This window comes from Arachis hypogaea, chromosome 2, assembly GCF_003086295.3.
Source record: "Arachis hypogaea cultivar Tifrunner chromosome 2, arahy.Tifrunner.gnm2.J5K5, whole genome shotgun sequence".
NCBI classification, from domain to species: Eukaryota; Viridiplantae; Streptophyta; class Magnoliopsida; order Fabales; family Fabaceae; genus Arachis; species Arachis hypogaea.
Window position 1 is genome coordinate 32,822,009 of NC_092037.1, and position 21,596 is coordinate 32,843,604.

The following is a 21,596-nucleotide window of genomic DNA, read 5'->3' on the forward strand; positions in this document are numbered from 1 at the left end:
ACACTATTGAGTTTGGAGGTGTCTGAACTCGAGAAGAACTATGCCCTCAGCCTGGAGAAAAGGTAGAAGAAGTGCAAATCGAAAATCATTTTGAAAAGACAACGAATATAAGGGCTAATATGGAAGGAGGTCTGAAAGCATAATCATAGACCTCCGATATACCTGGTATAGATCCCGACTTGATGTCTCATAAGCTCGCTGTATCCACAGGTTCTAGACTTATTCAGCAAAGACGTCGAAAACTCGGGCTCGAAAGGACACAGGTCGTGGAAGAACAAGTGCAAGGTCTATTGGAAGTAGGATTAATTCATAAGAGAGATAAAGTATCCATTGTGGCTGGCTAATGTAGTTCTAGTAAAGAAACAGAATGAAAAGTGGAGGATGTGTGTAGATTAAACCGACCTCAACAAAAGCTTGCCCCAAGGATCTATACCTTCTCCCCAGTATTGATGCTCTGGCCGACTTAGCCTCAAGTAATCGGTACTTGTCCTTTATGGACGCCTACTCGGGATACAATCAAATCTCAATGTACAAACCGGACTAAGAAAAGACCTCTTTCATCACTTATAAGGCTAACTATTGTTATGTAGTAATGTCTTTTGGATTGAAAAGTGTCGGAGTCACATACCAACGACTGATGAACAAGGTGTTTTTTCCTCACGTAGGGAGACTCATGGAAGTCATTGTGGACAACATACTTGTCAAAACTAAATATGACCTAGACCTTTTGTTCGACCTCTCTGAGGTATTCTCCACAATTAGAAAACTTGAAATGAGACTAAACTCCTTAAAATGCACTTTCGCAGTGGAACCTGAAAAGTTCTTAGGTTTTATGCTCACTCAAAGAGGCATAGAAGCAAACCTGGGCAAGTGCGCAACAATACTAGAAATGAAAAGCCCAACTTGTCTCAAGAAAGTCCAACAACTAAATAGAAGGCTGGTGACGCTATCTAGATTCTTAGCAGGGTCAGCATTGATGTCCTTACCTTATATTCAATCCTCAGAAAGAGGAAGCAATTTCAATGGTCCCAAAAGTGTGAACAAGTCTTTCAAGGCTCGAATCAAATTTAGGGTGGATAACCACCATAATTAACTATCTTAAATTTGATGTCCTACCTGAAAATGAATAGAAGACTCGAAGACTCATAAGGGAAGCACAAATTACACCTTGGTTTATAATATTTTATACAAAAGAGGGTATCAACACCTCTCCTAAAGTGCATCCCGACCTCCAATACAAAGGAGGTCCTGGAGTAAATACACAATGGCATATATGGGAACTACTTGGGAGCCCAATCACTAGCCAAGAAGGTGATCTGGGTCGGCTTCTTTTGGCCGACTTTACAAAGAGAAGCACCCGAGTTCGTTAAAAAGTGCCCGCCTTACTAGAAGCATGCTAACATTCATGTTACGCCTCTTGAAGAGCTCATTAGCGTCACCTCACCATGGCCATTTGCAAAGTGGGGCCTCAATCTACACGAGCCATTGCCTCAAGCTCCAGGACAAGTGAAATATCTCATCGTAGGGTGATGAGCAGATATTTTATACGCTTTTTGGCATCATTTTTCATATAGTTTTTAGTATGTTTTGTTTAGGTTTTATTAAGTTTTCATAGTTTTTAGTGAAAAATTCACATTTTGGATTCTACTTTGAATTTGTATATTTTTATGCAATTTCAGGTATTTTTTGGCTGAAATTGAGGAGTTGGAGCAGAAGTCTAATTCAGAGACAGAGAAAGCACTGCAGATGCTATCCGGATTTGACCTCCTTGCACTCGAAAGAGCTTTTCTGGAGCTATAGAAATCCAAATGGAGCATTCTCAACAGATATAGAAATCTAACATCTAGACCTTTCCAGCAATATATAGTAGTCCATACTTTGCTTTAGAATTGAAGGTCCAAAACTGGCGTCCAACGCCAGCCTCCTACCCTATTCTGGCGTCCAGCGCCCAAAGGAGAATAGACCAGCGTCCAACACCCATAAAGGACCCTTAGCCAGCGTTCAACGCCCTAGAGGCCTCCTAGCATGTGGATCTCAATCAAGCTCAGCCCAAACACTCACCAAGTGGGCCTCAGAAGTGGATTTTAGCTCTAAAAGACTGTTTTACCCTTCTTAATGTAATCCTTAGTCATTAGTTTATTATTTGAAAACTTTTTACACCTCTCATTAAAGGGGGGGGGGGAGGACACACTTTACATGTTTTTATCATTGTATTTTCTATCATTAGGAGTTTCTAAACCTCCTAGGTTGAGGGGAGGAGCCCTGCTGAGTTTTATGGACTAATAAAAGTATTACTGTTCTATTTCAATCCGTGTTTGATTCTCTATTCTAAGATGTATCTTCATTCTTCATTCTAAGACCGCGTGCCTGACAACCACCAGTGTTCCTCTTGGGTTCGTGTGACTACGTAACTAGAAAGTACTGAACCACTAGCTTGATTATACATCTCTTAGACGACTAATCCATGACTTCATTGGGGACTTCTCGAGACACCAGTTCAGCCAAGGTATCAGGAGATTCGAGTCTTTGTGGTAGAGGCTAGAATCCAAAGGCGCAGCATTCTCTGATTCTGAAGATTCAACCTTTTTTGTGGCATTTTGAGTAGGATCATTAAGGAGAATAGACTGTAGGAGCTTCACCCTCAATCAGAATGGATCCACACTAACCCTAGGGTTCAGATTTGGAGGAGCATTGGCGACCTCTCAACCGGCGTTGATCACATACAGCTGATAAACCCCATTTTTAGGGTTTATCTTGTGTTGAATTTAGAGGGTTTTGTCAACTTGTCTTCCATTTATTCACTAAAATAGCATGGTTTTGTAAATTCTCCTTTAATTGTGCTTAAGAGTGAAAACATGCTTTTTGGGTCTTAAAATAGCTAAATTTAATTCACCTTGATTCCATTAGATGCCTTGATGTGTTTGATAAGTGATTTCAAGTTTAGGAGGCAAAGATTAGATTTAGGGAATGAAGAAAAAGCATGTAGAAATGGAGAACTCATGAAGAAACAAAGGAATCGCAAAGCTGTCAATCCCAACCTCTTCGCACTTAATTGATCGTAACTTGAGCTGCAGAGGTCCAAATGAGGCAGTTCTAGTTGCGTTGGAAAGCTAACATCCGGGGCTTCAATATGATATGAATTTTTTTATAGTTGCTTGGCTTTTAGGGACGCGTATGCGTGATGCGTCGATGCTTGAACGTGACTAACTAAAGGCAACTCGTGGCCAGCGATTTCTGAAACATTTTGGGCCCAATCCAACTCATTTCTGATGCTATTTAACCCAAGGATTGAAGAAGGATGAGGAAGTTAGTTAGTTAATTAGTTTTAGTTGAGTTTTTATTAGGCTTTAGTTAGTTTCTAGATAAAGAAGCTCTCTCTTCTCTCTAGAATTAGGGTTCTTAGTTTTAGATCAATATCTCTCTCTCCTCTTGCTATAATTTTCCTTTTCCTCTTTAATTCTTCTCTTGTAGTTGTAGCATTCTACTTCTCTTGTAGTTTCTTTGTATTGTTAATTGTATTTTATGAATTATTTTGTAGATCTACATTTCTTCTCAATGCAATTGGTAAGTTCTTTGTTGTTTCATAATTGTTTTGCCTTTCTATTGTTAATCTCTTGCTTTTGTAGTTAGATCTCTCTTTAATTATTGCAATTCATGTTGTTTACGTTTGTTGCCTTTTATGTGTTTGATGAAATGCTTCTTTTAGTTATGAGGTAGATTTTGTTTCTCTTGGCTTTGGTTGAATAATTGGTGACTCTTGAGTTATCTAATTCCTTTGCTGATTGATAATTGGAAGTTGCTAACTGACTTAATAGTCTTTCATCTAGATTTGGCTAGAAATTGTGATATCAAGTTAATTCATCCATTTACTTTCCTTTATGGTTAGAGGTTAACCAAGTGGGAGCAATGGACACTTGTTGTCACAATTGAAGATGATAATTAGGATAGGATTTCTAATTCTCATACCTTGCCAAGAGCTTTCTCAATTGTTAGTTCATTTTCTTTGCCTTTTACATTTCTTGTCTCTTACCACAAAAACCCCAAAATATACTTCATAGCCAACAACAAGAACATCTTATCACAATTCCTAGGGAGAACGACCCGAGGTTTGAATACTTTGGTTATTTTTATTGGGGTTTGTTACTTGTGACAACCAAATTTTTGTATGAAAGTATTATTGTTGGTTTAGAAACTATACTTGCAACGAGATTTCATTTGTGAAATTCTAAACCATCAAAATTTCGTTCATAAAAAATGGCGCCGTTGCCGGGAAATTGCAAATGTGCGCTTGTTATTGGTTATTGTACATATGTGAATATTGTGAATATGCTTCTTTGTTGATTGTTGCTAGTTTTAGTAGTTTGTTTTCATTATTTCTTGCTAGTTTTTGTTTTCATTTTCCCTTGCTATCATGAATTCTCACTTTGGCTATGAGTTTGGTTCTATGTTATAGGAGATGTGAATTTCAGTGACAACATGCATCAAGGATGGGATACTCAAAGGTGGGAGGAGCCATATGCATATGATCAATCTTCATGGCAATAACCTCCACTAATGCACTATGAACGAGAGCCATTCTATGATGCATACCAATCAAATGGCTATGGTGAATCCCCTTGCGACTTTCAAGAACCACCACCGTATGCCTATGAGTCATACCCTCAACATAACCCTCAACCATACTTACAAGCCTCTTTTCACCAACTACCTTCATATGACTCCAATCCATACCACCATACCAACCACCTTTTGAGCCATATGAACCATATGAACCATATATGGAACCATCACAACATCAACACTTCCAAGAACCACCCCCTCCACACTATTACCAAGATGAACCACCTCCAATATATACTAATTTTCAACCGCAAGATGAATTATACCCTCCACCATAACCCTCCATGGAAGAGTACTCACGTCCATCAATCCAAGAGCAAGAAGATCTTACCTATGCTTGAAATTTGGAACAAGATTGCCTCAAGAAAATAATGGACCGACTTCAAGCAACTATCCGTCAAAATATAGACTCATGGGATTCATGTCCCAAGCAAAACATGTTCAAGGATGATTGTATAGGAGAAACCATGGAGTGTGTTGTGCAACAAGTGGAAACATCGAAGAGTGTTGAACCGCCACAAACCTATCAAGAAGAACCACCTTCTTATCATGAACCCTTTCTCCAAAATGATGAACCCTCCTATCCACCCCAAACTCCAATGGATGAACATCTCACTTTGATACGTCAAGGGCAAAAAGAAATGCAAAGGGAGTTACTAGGATTCACGGCTGCCTTGGAAGTGGTGACAAACCAATTGGCCTCCCAATGCTTGAACGCTCAAAGCATTTCCATGGCTACATGTGGAGAATCAAATGAAGAGCCTTGCATGAAAGAGAGATTGGGAATTCCGGTGAAAAATAAGGAATGTTGCTTTGTGTTGGAACAATTGGAGGAAGCTTTGATTGTTGAAGAAGAGGAAGAAGTGGTTAAAGACTTAGAAGATGCGGAACCTCCATGGGAACATAGAATTGAAGAAAACCCCTCCAAGAAGATTGAATTTGATGTTGAGGAGGAAAGTGCACAACCTCCAAGGCATATTCCATATGAAGAATTGGATGGGATAGAGCAAGAATTGAGTTCCCATAGCAATGAAGATCAAGCATCAAATCCTTATGGTGAATCCTTTGAACGTGAAGAACCTTCTCCCGGTGAAATTGAAAGAAATGTGGAGGTATATTTCTCTCATCCTCCCATTTATGATTTGAATAAGGGAAAGAAGTTAGATAAAATTGATGAACAAAGGATTGAAATTAAGAGATCTTATGAGGAGGTGAAGGTCCTTAGAAAAAGGAGGATGGGAATTGAATGCGCTTTGTCAAGCTCATTGGAAGCTTCTTTACCTAGGTTGTCATCTACTCCTTCATTTGAGTGGGTAAAATTCATCTCTATTAGCTTTATTGTCCCACTTGAATATGGCTTGCTTGAAATGGATGGTCAACTTAGGATGCTTTGCGGGATGAAGCGTAAGAGAAAGATGTTTGTGGTTGGCGTTGCAAATCGAGGCTCATTATGGTTAATACATCAAAGATAAAATATAAAGGTTGGAATAAAGCTCAACTAGATGGGTCTAGAAGGATTGTTGGGCACTTCATCAAGAATTCATCTTGTTTGCCACTCGGAAGGATTAATAATGATCAACTTCAAAATGGGTGTGAACATAAAGTGTGGGATCCCGGATTACAAGAAGAGGATCGACTTTGGGAGCCCCAATCTTGTGAAGAACCCCATCAAGACTTGGTGCAACTTATAAGAAATCTTGGGGCACAATGGAGAACTAAGCATTCGTGGGAGTTCCAAGAAGAATTTAAGCACAAGCCACCTTGAGAGGAGCTCCCCATAAGTCCAACTTAAGGATAGTAAACAAAAGTGCTAGGCGGGAGACACCCCGCCATGGTAAACTCTTTCCGTTCTCTTGTATATATACTTAATAAGTGATTTGAGTTGCCGTTATAGATAGTTTTCTTCCTTTCTATACTCTTATACATTTTGTTTTGATTGATAAGTTGTTGTAGTGTGTTTTGATTAGTTTAGATTGTTGTTAAAGTAGGTTACTTGAAGTGCAAGTTTTGTTTGTTTTGTCTTTGAATTTTTTAAAGAACTTAAGGATTTTTGTGTTAAATTTGAATTTTAGTTGCTTTAGAATGTTAATAGGTTAGGAGAGTGTTAAATTCTGTTTTTATGCTTCTAAAAAAATGGGGTATCTATGCGTGAGCGTACTAGGCGCGTACGCGTCGATGGCCTTCGCAGCTCCTGGTAGAAAAATCCAGAGAGTTATGCAAGCATTGAGCCAGCACTGAGCCCCACGCCCGACTCCACCCACGCGTGCGCGCACCTGGCGCGTACACGTCCATGATTCTGAATGCGCAACCCACGCGTTCGCGTGGGCGACGCGTGCGTGTCGACTGCGTCACCTGCATCCCTAGTACATTTTCTAGAGAGTTAGGCAAACTCTGGGTTGACACTATGCCCTGCACCTAACCTAGCCTACGTGTGCGCGTGCATGACGTGTACGCATCCCCCTACTGATTTGCGCATCTACGCGTAAGCGTGGATGACGCGTCTGCGTCGCCTCGTGCCCTGTTTTTTTTCTTTTCTTCTTCTTTCTTCTTCTCACTTTCTTCTTTCCTTCTTCTTTCTTTCTACCTTTCTTCTTCTCTTCTCTCCCTTTCTTACTTTAGTCTTTACCTTCTCTAAAAAAAAAGTTTTTTCTCATCTTTCATTTTCCTTTGTTTATAGCATTTGCATAGTTTTATTCTTTGCATTTTAATTTTGTTTTTAAAACTTGTTCTTATTTTCTTTTCTAAGTTTCTTATTTTAATAGTGGTGTTGAATTCTCTTACTCAATTGTTGAGAATTTCTTGGTTATTTTGGTGCCCCTTGACTTGTTTGATATTGTTGGGTGATGAAACTTTTAAAATCAATGCTCAATCTTTTATGCTTCTTGTATTCTTTGTGCATTGGCATGAACTCATATTGTCTTTCATGACCCACTATTTCTTGTTTAAACTTGATGCTCAACATGCTCTTCATTGCGTTTACTTATGCTTTGATTTTACTTTTGCATCAAGTATTGATTGATATGCCCTTTGCCTATATTGCTCTCCCACTTACATGCGTAGCTAACATGTAGTGAGAACCTTACTCTTATTTGGCATTAGCCCCCGCCTATGTTCTATTGCTTTGATATCTTTATTGTAGGCTTAATTTTCTTTCTTTTTCTTTCCTTTTAGGGTGGACACTAAAAGAAGGAAAAATGAAAAGTTTCTAAATGGGTCGACAACAAGTCATCCACACAACCTTTTGAAGAAAGCTCATCAGTTGTTTCAACTCGTACACCTTGCTCTTCTTTGCATGCACCAAGGACGGTGCAATCTTCAAGTGTGGGGAGGTTTGGTCGATGACCGATCTCCGTGGGTAACAATTTCCTTTTTCAACACCAATGTTAGCTAGTTGTTTCATTGCATGATAGGTTGCATGTTAGTTAGAATTTGTACATATTTTTACCACTTCTTTCTTATTAGGACTACTTGGTTAGGGTGATGATTTCTTTTCCAAGAAACTGTTTTAGGGCACCCTACCAATTTGAAAATTTTTTTTGTTGAACTTGCTTGAAGAATGTATTTTGGAACATGGTTTTTGAGCTAAGAACACAAGCTTGTGAGTTTTGAGCCTAATTGCGTGGTTACATCATATAACCACTTATTTTCCCTTCTTGTGTGCAATTGTTCTCTTCCTATGATTGTGATCTTTGATTTGTTTGATTCTTTATGTCCATTATTCCATGTATACATGCATTTATATGATTGAGGCCATCATTTTATTTAGCTCATTTACCCAAATAGCCTTACCTTTTACCTACCATTGTTAGCCAACTTTGAGCCTACGATTAACCCACTTTGTTCTTTAATTTAGTACATTACAAGCCTTAAAGCGAAAAACAATAAATGTCCTTTATTTGGATCTTTGATTAGCTTAGGCTAGTGAGTGTGAGTATCATTCAAGTGTGTGAAAACTTGGGACATTGGTTGGGATAAAAGGGTATTTTGTATTTCTATCGGATATTTAGGGAATTGGGTACATGCTCATGTATTACTACATGTGATACCATATGCATTGATGCCTTCGTATATACTTTATTGTGAAAAATAAAAGAAAAAATGATAAAGAAAAAGAAAAAATATATATGAATAAAAAGAAAAAAATATAGAAAAAGAAAAGAAAAAAAAGCAATAAAAGGGGACAAAATGCTCCAAAGTAAAGATTAATAAAGATCAATGCATATGTGTGGTAATCAAAAGAAAATGTATGAGTATGTGTGAAGAACTGAAGATTGATGGTTTAGAAGTTATAATAAATTCTCGTTGCAAGTATAGTTTATAAACCAAGCTATCAACCTTTCTTACAAACGTTTGGTTATCACAAGTAACAAACCCATTAAAATTTATAAACCGAAGTATTCAAACATCGGGTCGTCTTCTCAAGGAATTGCAGGGAAGTATGAATTATTATTGGTTATGCAAAACAGTATTTTTGGGTTTTGAAAAGGTTTTGAACAAGAGAAATAAATTGCAGGAATTAATAAATTAATAACTAATAAAACTTTTGGCAAGGTATGAAAACTGGAAGTCCTATCCTAGTTATCCTTATCAATGGTGATGAGAATTATATTTCTGCTACCACTAAGTCAACCTCTAACTATGAAGGTCAGTTAAGTGGACAAATTAATTTAACACCTAAAGTCTTAGTCAATTCCTTAAGGAAAGACTAGAGTTATAGGAATCTAAATTAGTCAGGAAAGATAATAATTATCAATCACGATGAGTTTGACAACTCAAGAGTCACCAATTGATCAACCAAAGCCAATAGTAAATAATCTAAATTATAAATAAGGAAAAGCAATCATGAGTCTAAAATACATCAAATTGTATTATTTAAGAAAATCCTAACATGAATGGTCCATAAGCCAAATAGGCAACATAAGTAATACAAGCATTAAAGTATCTAAAAGTAAAAGAGAAAATATACAGTAAAAGAGAATATTGAACCTGATGAAGAATTGAAATCCTAAATCCTTTAAGAGGAATCCTAATCCTAAAACCTAAGAGAGAGGAGAGAGCCTCTCTCTCTAAAAACTACATCTAAAATTATGAAAAGTGAATAATTGGAGATCTCTCTCTGAATGGATGCATTTTTCCACTTCATAACCTCTAATTTGTGCCTTTTGGACTTGGATCTGGGCCAAAAAGGGCTTCAGAAACTGCTGGGAGCGTTTCCTGTAATTTCTGGTGCGTGGCGTCTGGTGCACGAAATTGCAATCACACTTTTGCAATTCCGCACAACTAACCAGCAAGTGCACTGGGTCGTCCAAGTAATACCTTACGTGAGTAAGGGTCGATCCCACAGAGATTGTCGGCTTGAAGCAAGCTATGGTTATCTTGTAACTCTTAGTCAGGATATCAATAATTATCAGGGTTGATTGTAAAAAGTAAAAGAACATGAAATAAGTACTTGTTTTGCAGTAATGGAGAACAGGTTGAGGTTTTGGAGATGCTCTATCTTCTGAATCTCTGCTTTCCTACTGTCTTCTTCTTCAAGCACGCAAGACTCCTTCCATGGCAAGCTGTATGTAGGGTTTCACCGTTGTCAATGGCTACCTCCCATCCTCTCAGTGAAAATGTTCAACGCGCTCTGTCACAGCACGACTAATCATCTGTCGGTTCTCAATCAGGTTGGAATAGAATTCAGTGATTCTTTTGCGTCTGTCACTAACGCCCAGGCTTCAGGAGTTTGAAGCTCGTCACAGTCATTCAATCCTTGAATCCTACTCAGAATACCACAGACAAGGTTTAGACCTTCCAGATTCTCTTGAATGCCGCCATCAGTTCTAGCTTATACCACGAAGATTCTGATTAAGGAATCCAAGAGATATTCACTCAATCTAAAGTAGAACGGAGGTGGTTGTCAGGCACACGTTCATAGGCGAGAATGATGATGAGTGTCACGGATCATCACATTCATCCAGTTGAGGAACAAGTGATATCTTAGAATAGAAGCAAGCGTGATTGATTGAAAAACAGTAGTAATTGCATTAATCCATCAAGACACAGCAGAGCTCCTCACCCCCAACCATGGGGTTTAGAGACTCATGCCGTAGAAGATACAATAAGAAATGTGTAATGTGTCATGAGGTGCAGATACAATGTCAAAAGATCCTATTAATAGTGAACTAGTAACCTAGGGTATACAGAAATGAGTAAATGACGTAAAAATCCACTTCCGGGGTCCACTTAGTGCATGCTTGGGCTGAGCATTGAAGCTTTCATGTGTAGAGACTTTTTCTGGAGTTAAACGCCAGCTTTTATGCCAGTTTGGGCGTTTAACTCCAATTTTTGTGCCAGTTCCGGCGTTAAACGCCGGGAATTCTGAAGCTGATTTACAATGCCGATTTGGGCCATCAAATCTCAGGCAAAGTATGGACTATTATACATTGCTGGAAAGCCCAGGATGTCTACTTTCCAACGCCATTAAGAGCGCGCCAATTGGGCTTCTGTAACTCCAGAAAATCCACTTCGGGTGCAGGGAGGTCAGAATCCAACAGCATCTGCAGTCCTTTTCAGCCTCTAAATCAGATTTTTGCTCAAATCCCTCAATTTCAGCCAGAAAATACCTGAAATCACAGAAAAACACAAAAACTCATAGTAAAGCCCAGAAAAGTGAATTTTAACTAAAAACTAATGAAAATGTAATAAAAATTAACTAAAATATACTAAAAACATACTAAAAACAATGCCAAAAAGCGTATAAATTATCCGCTCATCAGCGTCTGTCACGCGTCCGCATGGGTCACGCGGTCGTGTCATCTGGAGTTTTCCTTGTCACGTGTTCGCTTCGATCATGCGTCCGCGTCATCTGTGTTCTGCTTAAGACGCGCGGTCGCGTCAGTCACGCATTCGCGTCGCTCCCTTTTCGCGCTGGTCATGCGGACGCATCGTCCACGCGTTCGCGTCGCTGCCAGTTTGTTCGAAAACTCCATTTTGTGCTTTTCTTCTATTTTTGTATGTTTCCTTTCCATCCTTTAAGTCATTCCTGCCTTAGAAGCTCTGCAACTACTCAACACACAAATCACGCATCAAATGGTAATAAAGGGTAATTAAAATAATTATTTTTAAAGCATAGGAAACATGTATTTCACATATATCACATACTAAGGAAGGGAAAGGCAAAGCATGCAATTTACATGAATAAGTAAGTGATGGGTTGAATAAATCACTTAAATTGAGCACAATATATATCATAAAATATGGGTTTATCAACCTCTCCACACTTAAACAGTAGCATGTCCTCATGCTAAATCCAAGATAAAGAGTAAGGTAAAGTGGTGGAATCTCATGCAATGCAATCTATCCTAGATGCAACTACCTAAATGAATCATGCAATTCTAATTTGTTATTCACTTGTATATAAAACTTACATGTAGTTAAATTAATTCACATTCTCAAGGAATCATATGTGCATAGCCAACCTTAGATAATGTTAAAGCACTTTTACAATTGAGATGGGTAAAAATATTTTTCAAAATTGCAAGACAATGAACAATTGAGGCAGAGATATATGGTGATGAGCTATTGAACCCTCACTGGGTTTTGTGTTTACTCTCTAGTCACTCAGTGTTTATTGGGTTAATCACTCTATTCTTTTTTTATCTTTACTTTCTATAACTTTGTTCTTCATCTAACCAATCAACAATTATAGAATACAGACATACAAAAATCATGAGGTCTTTTCTAAGGTTGTAATGGGGCCAAGGTAGAGGTAAAGGTATATGTATATGGTTAAGTGAGCCAATAAGTGAATCCTTGATTAGTCTAAGATCTCACCTAACATACATACTTTTATATAAATCAAAGTTTCTTAACCTACTAGCCCAAATTTTCCCATTTTGTATTGCAAACTCATGCATTAAATTAACTTTGTCCCATGTGCATTGATTCTTCTTATTTTGTGTTTGGGAAATTTTTATATCCCCTCATTGAAAATAAATTTTTTTATATATATATGCACATGGTAGTTTTATTATTTTGATTTCACATGAGCATGCTTCCCAAATTTTTAAATAATTTATTCAATTTAAATTCCTACTTTTTCTATCATCCCATGTTCCCAAAAAATTTTCCACACTTAAGTTTTATACAATATATATCTTAAGCTAACCAAGGATTCAACTTGGGATTTTTATTTTGTTTTTCTGCTTAAGGCTAGTAATGTGGTTATAAAACAGAAGGGGATTAAAAAGCTCAAGGGGGATAACAAGGATGGCATAAAAGGTAGGCTTTATTTGGGATAAGTGAGTTAATAATCAAATATGGCCTCAATTCTATCTTGGTATGTATCTATATTCTATATTGGACATATAGATTAAAGCAAAGTAAAGAACACCAGAATGAAAAAGAAGGGCAAAACACACAGGAATGAAATTTATGGTTTGAATGCAACCATACAATTAAGCTCAAAACTCACAGGCCGTGTGTTCTCAAGCTTATAAATCATATATCAGTTATGTATGTCATGCAAGTAGAAATTAAGAGTTTCCATTATTCTCAATGTAAAAAATTTATTTGGGTGGCTTTAAAGTTTTAGTGTTCCTCCTTGATGAAATGTTAACTAACTAACATGTAATGCTATATATACAAAGGGTGTGGATTGTTTTGATTCTGTTAAAGTCTCTAGCTTACTTCCTTTTTATTTTCAATCAAATCAACTATTATATGCTAAAAATGGTAAACTACACTAATTAATCCACTTAATATATAACTAGTAAATGAAGGTGCAAATTAAGCTAAAATATCCAAGATATATATAGCCCAAAGTGTAGAATGCAAAAGTACAACAAAAACAAAAGAGAGAAAAATGTGCAAATAAAATACAGAAAATGGACAAAATAAGATAAGAGTCTATAGTGATTCACCAAAAGAAATGGATGCCAGAGATGGCGACCTCCCCACACTTAAAATAAAGCATCGTCCTCGATGCTCACTCAAGCTGGGTGTGAAGAAGTGTCATCTCCGAAAGGATAGGCTGCTGGTGTCTCGAAGGTAGGCTGAGGGTCTGCAGTCTCTGTGAAGGTAGGAGGAGCGGTCTGCTGAAGCGGGGGCTCTGTCCGTAGAGGAACATCTGGATCTGCAGCCTGTAGCTGGTGGTGCTCTCCATGGTGTGGAACAGTGTGCTCGAGACCTCCCTGCTCAGCCTGGGTAGGTGCCTCCTCCTCATGATCGCTCACCTCCTCCTCAGATGTGTCGGAGGGCGTGTCGGGCTCGGAGGGGATCTCGCCACCAAAGCGGATCATCAGCTTGAGGTGCTCATAGCGTCGCTTGTGGCGACGCTCAGACCTCTCAAAACGTTGCCTGTTGTGATGTTCAGACCTCTCAAACTGCTGCTGGTGATGGCGTTCCATCTGATCTAGGCGGTCAAAGAGTCGGTGCACCAGACGGTAGACAGGCTCAGGAGCAGGTGGGCGTGCTGTGGGTGGTGCTGGGCCAGTGGAAGTAGAAGGAGTAGCTGAAGAAGTGCCTGCTTCAGTAGTGTTAGTGAGAAATAGAGGGCAGTAGCCGAAAGCCAGAAACTTTCGATTGTGAGGAATGGTCTTCCTGCAGTCCGCGGCAGGTGGTCTTTCATCAACAACCTCCCAAGGTACCTCAGCTCGGCGACCCAACTAAGTAATCAGGTAAGGAAATGAGAGGGTGCCTCTAACATGGACCCTGGCCATGTAATGACGGATGAAGCGGGGTAGATATAGGTCCTTACCCGTCATCACAAACCAGATGAGGGTCATCATAGCAGTTGGCACCTCCGTCTCTTGAGTGCTCGGCATCACATAGTTACTCAGAATCTGTTGCCATAGCCGAGCCTCATGATTCAGATATATAAGCCTGATTCCCTTGGGCACCACTGTGCTTGTTCCCATGACCCAAGGAACAGTAGGATCAAGAGTGATATCCCTCTTCACTGCATCCTAATCAAACCTCATGAATCTCATATCCTCCTCAACTTTCTGGTAACCAGCTGGCTGATCTGATTTAGGTGGAAGCTGGAAGATGTCTTTAATTTCTTCCTCAGTAACCAGAACTTGTTTGCCTCTGAGTTGTACTGCATCCAGGGATGGTAGAAAGTAGTTACAGTAGAATTCCCTGACCCAGGATGAGTTAACCTCAGTTAAGTTTCTCTCTAGGAAAAACCAGCCTCTCTGTTTGATCTGATCTGAAGTGTACTGCCTGAGTTCTTCTGGAATTTTTAAAGTCCTTTCCAGGTGTAGGTTCCTAGCGGTGGCAAAAGTCGGGTACTTCAGCTCACAGTATTTGTTTGCAAATTTAACCAGGCCAGCCGCAGTACCAACTGATCAGCCTTTTTCTGCGGGGTAAAGTTCTTCTCCCACCAGAAATCATCATGTAAGATGCCAAGGATGGAACCAGAGGATTCGCCTCTTTTCCTTTTGCCAGTAGTTACTTTGCCCTTTCCCCTGCCTTGAGAGTCAGACATCCTGAAAAACAGAATTTTCAAGATATAATTGAGGAATAAAAACAGGAAAACAAGTAGGCAAATAACAAGATAAGCACGAAGTGGCAAAGGAGCAGTAGAAAAATGAAATGAGTTAAGTAAATGTATATTTTGGATTGTTTTGGAGTTGAAAAGCTGAGATGAGAAATCACATTCCAAAATATGTTAGAAGTGGAAAGTCTGTTAATTAGAAAAAACAATAATCATGCCATGAGTGAAATTAATTGAAAGAAGTAGTGAAAAGGCAAAGGGGGAAGTTAGAAAGTTAAAAGTGGGTAAAATTGAAAAAGAGGTTAGAAAGCGAAAATCAGTGAGTTAGTAAAAAGGAAGTCAGAGTAAGTGGCATGATGATTGGTTTCTAAGTAATAAGAATTTCACAATCTTAAGCAACAGTCAACGCATATTCAAGCAGGTATAACATGGTATTGATGATGATGCATATAGATATAGAAGTAGTAAAAAGTAAAATCAAATCATCAATAATCCAATTTATTAACCAGGAAATCAAAAGTAATAAGAATACTGGCCCGTGCATTCAAGAATTGGTTTGGTATTCGTGGAGTAGTGCAAAATTGAGAATTGCCAAAACCAATACTTGAATGGAAAAAAGAAACAATTTGCAGAAAATTGAGTAGCATCCCGGCTAAAATTGGATGGTCCCGGGAAATAAACAGCAGGAAAAATAGTTCATATGAGATTAACAATTGCTGCAAAGAGTCACAGACAGTAGGAATAGTGAAGGATAGTCTAACAGCAACATGAAACATTAAAAGAACAGCGTATGAACAGTATTAACATCACATCCAAATTAAAATTACAGAACAGATAAAACAAGTAACAAGTACGGTGCAATTATCAAGCCTAAATCCACTAACCACATTCTAGCTACCTAACAACCTATAATCCACTACAAACATGCATCTCTTTCTACCCTATTCGGAACAAAAATTGGAAAGACTAGAGTTATAAGAATCTAAATTAGTCAGCAAAGATAATAATTATCAATCACGATGAGTTTGACAACTCAAGAGTCACCAATTGATCAACCAAAGTCAATAGTAAATAATCTAAATTATAAATAAGGAAAAGCAATCATGAGTCTGAAATACCGCAAATTATATTATTTAAGAAAATCCTAACATGAATGGTCCATAAGCCAAATAGGCAACATAAGTAATACAAGCATTAAAGCATCTGAAAGTAAAAGAGAAAATATACAGTAAAAGGGAATATTGAACCTGATGAAGAATTGAAATTCTAAATACTTTAAGAGGAATCCTAATCCTAAAACCTATGAGAGAGGAGAGAGCCTCTCTCTCTAAAAACTACATCTAAAATTATAAAAAGTGAATAATTGGAGATCTCTCTCTGAATGGATGCATTCTCCCACTTCATAACCTCTGATCTGTGCCTCTTGGACTTGGATCTGGGCCAAAAAGGGCTTCAAAAACCGCTGGGAGCGTTTCCTGTAATTTCTGGTGCGTGGGTTGCGTAATCGCGTCATCTGGAGTTTTCCTTGTCACGCGTTTGCTTCGATCATGCGTCCGTGTCATCTGTGTTTTGCTTAAGGCGCGCGGTCGCGTCAGTCACGCGTTCACGTCGCTCCCTTTTCGCACTGGTCTTGCGGCCACGTCGTCCTTGCATTCGTGTCGCTGCCAGTTTCTTTGAAAACTCCATTTTGTGCTTTCCTTCCATTTTTGTATGTTTTCTTTCCATCGTTTAAGTCATTCCTGCCTTAGAAGCTCTGCAACTACTCAACCCACATATCACGGCATCGAATGGTAATAAAGGGTAATTAAAATAATTATTTTTAAAGCATAGGAAACATGTATTTCACATATATAACATAATAAGGAAGGGAAAGTAAAACCATGTAATTTACATGAATAAGTAGGTGAAGCGTTGAATAAATCACTTAAATTGAGCACAATATATATCATAAAATATGGGTTTATCAATGTGAAAAAGTGAAGAATGGGTAGTTAGGTTAGCATTTAAATTTTATAGATTGCCATAGGTTAGGTGGGAAGTTTAAGTTGATCAAAGATTCAAATTCTAGTCCGCTTAACCACATACAATCCTACCTTGACCCTAGCCCCATTACAACCTATGAAAAAACCTCATGATGAGTGTATGCATGCATTGAATAATTATTGATTGTTAGATGAAAAACAAATCTTGGAAAGCATGATTAGGGGAGAATTGAGAGAATCGACCCTATACACTTGAGCGACTAGAGTGCAAACACTTCCGGTGAAGGTTCGATGCTCAATTCCTTGATTCCCAGCTTTCATGAGCATTCTTCTTGCAAGTCTATTTGAACCTCATTTTTATACTTGAATTGGTAGGATTCATGAATCGTCATATGACCTTAGCCCTACCTGTTTATACATGCTCTTGGAGGATTGATTTATTTTTAACTAAGTAGGAAGAATCATTTTGCATTTAGTTGCATTCATTTAGATAGGATGCATATAGACAGGTTGCATTGAATAAATGTTCAAACCCCTTTTCTTGTCCTTCTTGGTTTAGTGTGAGGACATGCTATTGTTTAAGTGTGAGAAGGTTGATAAACCCCATTTTTAGGGTTTATCTTGTATTAAATTTAGTGGGTTTTGTCAACTTGTCTCCCATTTATTCACTAAAATAGCATGGTTTTGTAAATTCTCCTTTAATTGTGCTTAAGAGTGAAAACATGCTCTTTGGATTTTAAAATAGCTAAATTTAATTCATCTTGATTCCATTAGATGCCTTGATGTGTTTGAAAAGTGATTTCAGGTTTAGGAGGCAAACATTGGATTGAGGGAATGAAGAAAAAGCATGTAGAAATGGAGAACTCATGAAGAAACAAAGGAATCGCAAATCTGTCAATCCCGACCTCTTCGCACTTAATCGATCATACCTTGAGCTATATAGATCCAAATGAGGCGGTTCCAGTTGCGTTGGAAAGCTAACATCTGAGGCTTCAATATGATTTAAAATTTTTCATAGTTTCCTGGCGTTTATGGATGCGTACGCGTGATGTACGCATACGCATTGATGCTCGCTCGTGACTCACTAAAGGCAACTCGTGGCCAGCAATTTCTGAAGCATTTTGGGCCCAATCTAACTCATTTCTGATGTTATTTAACCCAAGTATTAAAGAGGAATAAGGAAGTTAGTTAGTTAATTAGTTTTAGTTGAGTTTTATTAGGCTTTATTAGTTTCTAGAGAGAGAAGCTCTCTCCTCTCTAGAATTAGGATTCTTAGTTTTAGATCTAGATCTCTCTCTTCTCTTGCTTCAATTTTTCTTTTCCTCTTTAATTATTCTCTTGTAGTTTTAGCATTCTACTTCTCTTGTAGTTTCTTTGTATTGTTAATTGTAGTTTATGAATTCTTTTGTAGATCTACATTTCTTCTCAATACAATTGGTAAGTTCTTTGTTGTTTCATAATTGTTTTGCCTTTCTATTGTTAATCTCTTGCTTTTGTAGTTAGATCTCTTTTTAATTCTTACAATTCATGTTGTTTACCTTTGTTGCCTTTTATGTGTTTGATGAAATGCTTCTTTTAGTTATGAGGTAGATTTTGTTCCTCTTGGCTTTGGTTGAGTAATTGGTGACTCTTGAGTTATCTAATTTCATCTAGATTTGGCTAGGAATTGTGATATCAAGTTAATTCATCCAATTGACTTTCCTTCATGCTTAGAGGTTAACCAAGTGGGAGCAATGGACACTTGTTGTCACAATTGAAGATGATAATTTGGATAGGATTTCTAATTCTCATACCTTGCCAAGAGCTTTCTCAATTGTTAGTTCATTTCCTTTGCCATTTACATTTCTTGTCTCTTACCACAAAAACCCCAAAATATACTTCATAGCCAATAACAAGAACATCTTATCGCAATTCCTAGGGAGAACGACCCGAGGTTTGAATACTTCGGTTATTTTTATTGGGGTTTGTTACTTGTGACAACTAAATTTTTATATGAAAGGATTATTGTTGGTTTAGAAACTATACTTGGGACATTGGTTGAGGGTAAAAGGTGTGTATTGTATTTTTGTTGAAAATATTGGGAATTGGGTACGCACTCATGTGTTAATTAAATGTTTAAACCATATGCATTGATACCTTTGTATATAGTTACATCAAAAAGAAAAAAATTAGAAAAACAAAAAGGAAAAGAAATAAAAAAGAAGAAAAATATAGAAAGAAAAAAATAGAAAAAGAAAGAAAAAGGAAATGCAATAAAAAGGGGACAAAAATGCCCCAAAGCAAAGTAATAATATCAATGCATATAGAATGTGAATTAAAGAGAATGCATGAGTATGTGTGAGAAAATGAAGAATGGGTAGTTAGGTCTGTTTAGAATTGTATAGGTTGTTATATAGGTTAGGTGAGAAGTTTAAGTTGATCAAAGATTTAAATTCAAGCTCACTTAACCAAATATACACCTTACCTTGACCCTAGTCCCATTACAACCTAAGAAAAAAACCTCATGATATATGTATGCATGCATTGAATAATTGTTGATTGTTAGATGAAAAATAAATCTTGGAAAGCATGATTTGGGGAGAATTGATTGAATGAACCCTATACACTTGACCGACTAGAGCGGATACACATCCGGTGAGGATTCGATTGCTCAATTACATGTTTTCACCTAGAATCAACACTTTTCTTGCAAGTTTGTTTAATCTTTAATAACTCAATTCAATTGTGGTTTGGCTTGGTTGTTAATACCTTTAGCCCTTATGCTTATATTGGTTTTCTTGGGAGTTGATTTGTTTTGACCAAGCAATTGCATCTCTTTAGATAGTTACATGTAGGTAGGTTGCATCTAGTTAATTTACATAGAATAAATCATAATACTCTTTGTTTCCTTCTTGGTTAAGCATGAGGACATGCTTGGTTTAAGTGTGGGGAGATTTGATGCATCACTATTTCGTGGTACATTTTGTGCTCAATTTAGGTTGATTTATCCATTTTTTCCACATTTATTCAATGAAATAGCATAGTTTCATAATTTTCTCCTAATTTGTGCTTAAGTGTGAAAACATACTTTTTAGGCCTTTAATTTGCTAATTTTAATTCACCTTTAATTCCACTAGATGCCTTGATGTGTGTGTTAGTGAATTCAGGTTGAAAAGGCTAGGAATGGATCAAAGGAATGAAGAGAAAAGCATGCAAAGTGGAGAAATCATGGAAAATCAAGTATTTGGGATGCATTCACCGACGCGCACGCGTAGCAGACGTGCATGCATGGAATTGGAGTCGCATGGTGACGCGTACGCGTACATGACGCATACGCATGGAACAAAAAATGCCAAGCGACGCGTACGCGCACGTGACTTCATTAAAGTGAAAATGCTAGGGGGAGAATTATGGGTTTCCCAGGCCCAAATCCAACTCACTTCTGAGCCTATTTCATGCAGAAATCAAGAGGAGTCAAGGGGGGGGAGTCATAATTGAATTTTGGAGGGAATGCTTTAGTTAGTTTCTAGAGAGAGAAGCCCTATCTTCTCTTTAGAATTAGGTTAGATCTAGATTAGGATTTCTTAGATCTAGGTTTAGTTCATGCTTTGATTTACGTTTCCTTTATCAATTCTTGTTCTTTTACCTTTGCTTTCGTAGATTAGTGATTTACTTCTTGTAATTCTTTACTTTTATATGGATGCACTCTTCCTTCTTCTATTTTTCTTTTAATGCAATTTATGTTCGTGTTCCTTTGTTGTTGATTTAAATTGTTGTTATTAATTTCTTGCAATTAGTAGTTGTCGATATACTTTTCTTACAATTTCATATTGCTTTCCTTTTATGCCTTCCAAGTGTTTGATAAAATGCTTGGAAGGATGCTAGAGTAGATTCTTCTCCTCTTGACTTTGGTTGAGTAATTGGAGACTCTTGAGTTTCAAACTCTTTTGTTGATTAATAATTGAAGGTTGCTAGTTGATTTGAATTCCACTAACTCTAGTCTTTCATTAGGAGTTGACTAGGACTTGAGGAATCAAATTGATTTATCCACTTGACTTTCCTTCATAGTTAGAGGTTAACTAAGTGGAGCAATGAACAATTGTCGTCACAATTGATGATGATAATGAGGATAGGACTTCTAGTTCTCATTCCTAGCCAAGGGCTTCCTTAGCTACTAGTTTGATTCTTGCCTTTTACATTTCATGTTCCTTATCTAAAACTCCAAAATATACATCTCATGACCAATAACAAGAACACTTCCCTATAATTCCTTTGAGAGACGACCTGAGGTTTGAATACTTCGGTTATTATTTTTAGGGGTTTGTTACTTGTGACAACCAAATTTTTGCATGAGAGGATTATTTGTTGGTTTAGAAACTATACTTGCAACGAGGTTTCATTTGTGAAATTCTATACCACCAAAAATTCCTTCATCAACTCGCTCAGGTATTACTTAGACAACCCAGTGCACTTGCTGGTACTGCTGCTGTTGTACGAAATAGTATGGGTTTTGCGTACATGCGCACCATGTT